This window comes from Macrotis lagotis, chromosome 6 (genome assembly GCF_037893015.1).
Source record: "Macrotis lagotis isolate mMagLag1 chromosome 6, bilby.v1.9.chrom.fasta, whole genome shotgun sequence".
Classification (NCBI taxonomy): domain Eukaryota; kingdom Metazoa; phylum Chordata; class Mammalia; order Peramelemorphia; family Peramelidae; genus Macrotis; species Macrotis lagotis.
In genome coordinates this window covers 57,033,479-57,037,872 of record NC_133663.1, presented here as the reverse complement: position 1 = coordinate 57,037,872, position 4,394 = coordinate 57,033,479, and positions in this window count along the sequence as shown.

Genomic DNA, 4,394 nt, shown 5'->3' with positions numbered 1-4,394 from the left:
ATGTTTTACAATGAATGCTCTTGGGTTGGAGCAGCTGTCTTTTATTTTGGTCACTGAAATAAGAAAGAATTCAGATTGCCAGATTACAACTCTATCAAACCTGATACCAGACCTCTGAATATCTTACTTACCTCCTAGAAACATTTACAATTAATAATGCAGCCAATGCATGTAATGCTAAGTTAAACAATGATATTTTGTGGGATTTTTGTATCATTTAAAGATCCCATATCTTCTAAATTATTTTTTGACATTCCTCTACCTTATTAGCTATAAACCAGGAATCTGTGCTGTTTTTATGTGTTTAATCAAATGAAAAAATCAAGGCATTAACCTGTGCCATCTGGTGGCTCTAAATATTAACTCAAATTATTTCATGCTCATATTTAATCACTACAGGTGATATTAGACCTTAAATTTAGAATCAGCTCAATGCTATTTTCTATAATTGATACATGCCCTTATAGTCTCAATAATCAATTAGTGCTCATCTCTCCACTACTGTCAATCACAATTGAGTTGGGTGTGCTGGAAGTGTTTCTCAGAAAATAAAATTAATGTATTTATATCTCTTTTCCTGAGAAGAATCTTGGGCTCTTGCTGAGGGTCTTCCCTCTTCTCTACTTTCAGATTTCTGTTGAGAACAGAGCCATTCTTTCAACAATTCAGATTTTCATACTTGAATCATCCTCAATTCTTCATTGTCTTTCATCTTTCATGAAACATTATATGTGTTTTTTTCTTCTCCATAGGATCCAGGTTCTTCTCAACTCTTGTGTGGAATATTGCAATCATCTCCTAAGTGATTTCCTTGCCTCTGTACCTCTCTGCTATCATTTATCCCCCATCTAGCTGATTAATTGACTATTCCACAAGGACAACTTTGACTAAGTCACCCTTCTTCTCAAGAAGTTCCAATGGCTTTCTGTTCCTTCTAGGATAAAATACAATTTCCCCTACTTCCCATTTGAAAGCACTTTACAATCTGAACCTATCTTTCCAGGATACTTCACATTGCCCTCACTTTTCCAATCCAATTGGCTCATTCCAATTCCAAATTGGCTCATTTAGTATTCTCAGAACATCATCTTCCACTATAATTTAGTACCTCCTCACCTCCAACTCATAGAATTGCCAACTTCCTTAAAGGTTCAGCTTAAATGCCAGCTACTGCAGAAGGCTTATCTTGATACCAGAGTTCATTCTTTTTCTTCCCACTCCTCCCACAAATTTTAAATTTATTTTGCATTCTGTATATATTTATTTACCTGTATTCCTGGGTTTGTTGTTGGTGTTATTGGGACAACAGACTAAAAGACTAAATAATAGAAGATAAGATCTATGTTGATTGTTTCATGTTATTTCTAATACTTAGCATGAGTGCTAATAAATTCTCTGATCCAGACAATGGAAATCACAGCTACAGTGTCTCAGGATTCACCTTTTACAGAAGAAAAGTAAAAGGTTCACTCATGAGATCTAGGAGATAAGATTCCAAACACAGGGCCCTTCCAAGGTGAAAGGAAAGTTTCTTTTTTATACTCTTTCAAACACATATTTACATTTTTCATAAAAGGAAATTGAGGTTGAAAGTGTAGTCTGGAAGTAAGGGCTGGAAGAGGTCCCAGGTCTAGAAAAATGGTTTGGCAATGGAACAGTGATGAAAACTAAGGAGCCAAGTGGAAGACCTCCAGAGAATGGAATCAATTTGGATTTAAGGGTAAAAAGGAATTTGGAAACAAGTAGCCTCAATAAAAGTGTTAAGCTAACACTGTCCATTGTTCTCAAAGAGCTTCAGCAACAGATAGTTCTTACTGCATTTAGCTTTTCCCAGGTGAAAATTAAGTTTCTCTGAATGGAGATGGACAAGATTTTTTTCCCTCAAGCTAAATTACTGTATGTCAGAAAGGAGGACATTGATAAAGATTATGGACACTGAGAGGCAGGTAGAATAATAGGCTTGGGATCAAGATTTAGAGATTGAGGAAAACTTAAAGGTCAAATCTCCTTCAGCCTCCTTAATTTTAGAAATAAGCAAAATGAAGCCCCTAGAGATTAAGTAACCTGATCAAACATACGTATAATCATTAATACAATTAAGACTCAAGGACAGGGCTTCTAATTCTATATCCATCCTTCTTTGTGCTGTATTCACATTTAAGCAAGTGTATGAGGTATAGGGCATAGAACACTGGTTTGGGAAGTAAGAAAAGCTAGGTTTAAATATTGCCTTTTGACAATTACTAGCTGTACGACCATGGTCAAATCACTCAAGGTCTCTATCCTTCCATTTCCTTTTCTGTAAAATGTAAATGTGTTTTTAAAAAAAGTATAAAATGTAAAACTCTTTCACCTTGGATATCTCAATCCATTGTAGGTTTATTGGTTTCATTTCAATAAGGAGAAAGAATGGAGCAATTAGAAGAAATGATAAATGTGATCTCTGTTAAATGATTAAAAGGATTTGCTAAAAATAGAAAAAGGTTTATTCTATGAACTATGAAAAATATTAGATCATATTTTTTTCTTCTCAAAACTTAAAGTTCCTCAGAGATTCCTCTATAACCCTGGACTTTTCTAAGTGTGTGTAATCAATTAAATAATATGCTGCAGAAAGTAGCTTATAATTTCCTATAGAAAAATATAGAAAAAACCCCTTTCTGGGTTTAATGTGAAACCCAAATGAGTTAACATGGGTAAAACAATTTGCCAATCTTAAAGGGATATGTAAATGGCCATTATTATTATTTTTGTATACGGTCCCCAATTCGGGGGTAATGAAGAATCAGATATAATCGAAAGAAATGAATAACTACAAGGCAGTTCTTTTCTACAGATTTTGTTACTTTTTTAACTGAAGCATAGTAACAAAGAAAGCCAGCTGAATTGCTTGTGTACAAATTAGTTCCATCCATCCATCCATCCCCCCATGTACATATATATGTAAATATGTATATATGTATATAATATATATATATATATATATACACATACACAGAGGAAAAATTCATCAAATGAAAACACTGCTTTAAGCTAGAATTGTTAAAATCATTTTCCAATGAACCAAGTAAACTTGCAAATGTGGGCTCTTATTCAATGTGTTTTTCAATAACAGATTTGAGGTCGCCATAGCAACAGCCAGTGCTCTGTTTCACTGCTTTCTAGATGTTAAACAGCTAACTGAAGAGAAAAAAAATGCTATATAATCCATGTCAGAAGAAATGTTACACTTTTAACCAAAATTTTATAGAGTTGAGTGAAAGGAATTGACATAAGATCAGTTCCAAAATAGAATCACACTGGCATTATGCAATTCAGGTTATTTTTTTTTTAAATATGAGGTTTTTTTCAGAATAAAGGCATTAATGGTCCCATTTTGCAAAGGATAAATGAGTGATACATATTACAGAAGAATAAATTCTTGAGTTTCTCTTATATTGGACCAAACTGACCACTTCAATTCCCCAAAAGACTTGGGATCTTTGTCATTATTCTGTCTCCAGACAATGACAATTTTACCACTCCACAAAAGTAAATGGTGTTTACAATAAAGATAAATTATTTTCATGAATGGTTGGGGCCAAAATTCTTCATCTCTTGAAGCCCAATTTTCTGGTTATGGAGTGCTCCAAATTTGGGAAGATTGCTCCTTAGTCCACTGACATACAATTCTTATCTGGCAAAGATATTCCAATTTGGTAGGTCCTTGCATTCTATTTGAATCATCTTTCTTTTTTAATTTTTCTAAGGCAATGGGGTTAAGTGGCTTGCCCAAGGCCACACAGCTAGGTAATTATTAAGTGTATGAAGTCAAATTTGAACTCAGGTTCTCCTGATTCCAGGGTCAGTACTCTATCCACTGCACCACCTAGCTGCCTTATTTGAGTCACCTTTAAGAAATCAGGGCTACTTTGAACCAGCAACATCACTATTAGGTCTCTATTCCAAAGAGATCATAAAGAGGAGGAAGGACACACATACATAAATATTTATAGTAGCTTTGTTTTATGGTGACAAAGACTGTAAATTGAGGGCATACCCATTAAATGAGGAATGGCTGAACAAGTTGTCAAATATGAGTATTACGGAATATTGTTGTTCTATAAGAAATGAGAAGCTGGCAGATTTCAGAAAAACCTGGACTTATATAAACTGATACTGAGTGAAGTGAGCAGAATCAGGAGAGCATTATACATACTAACAGCAACAATAACAGATTTAGCTCTTCTCAACAATACAGTGATCAAAGACAATTCTAAAAGACTTGTGATGAAAAATTCTACCCACATGCATAGAGAGAACTATGGAGTCTGAATGCAAATCAAACTATGTTATTTTCTCTTTTAAAATGTGTTCTTTGTTTCTTGTGTTTTTTTCCTTTTGTTCTGATGCTT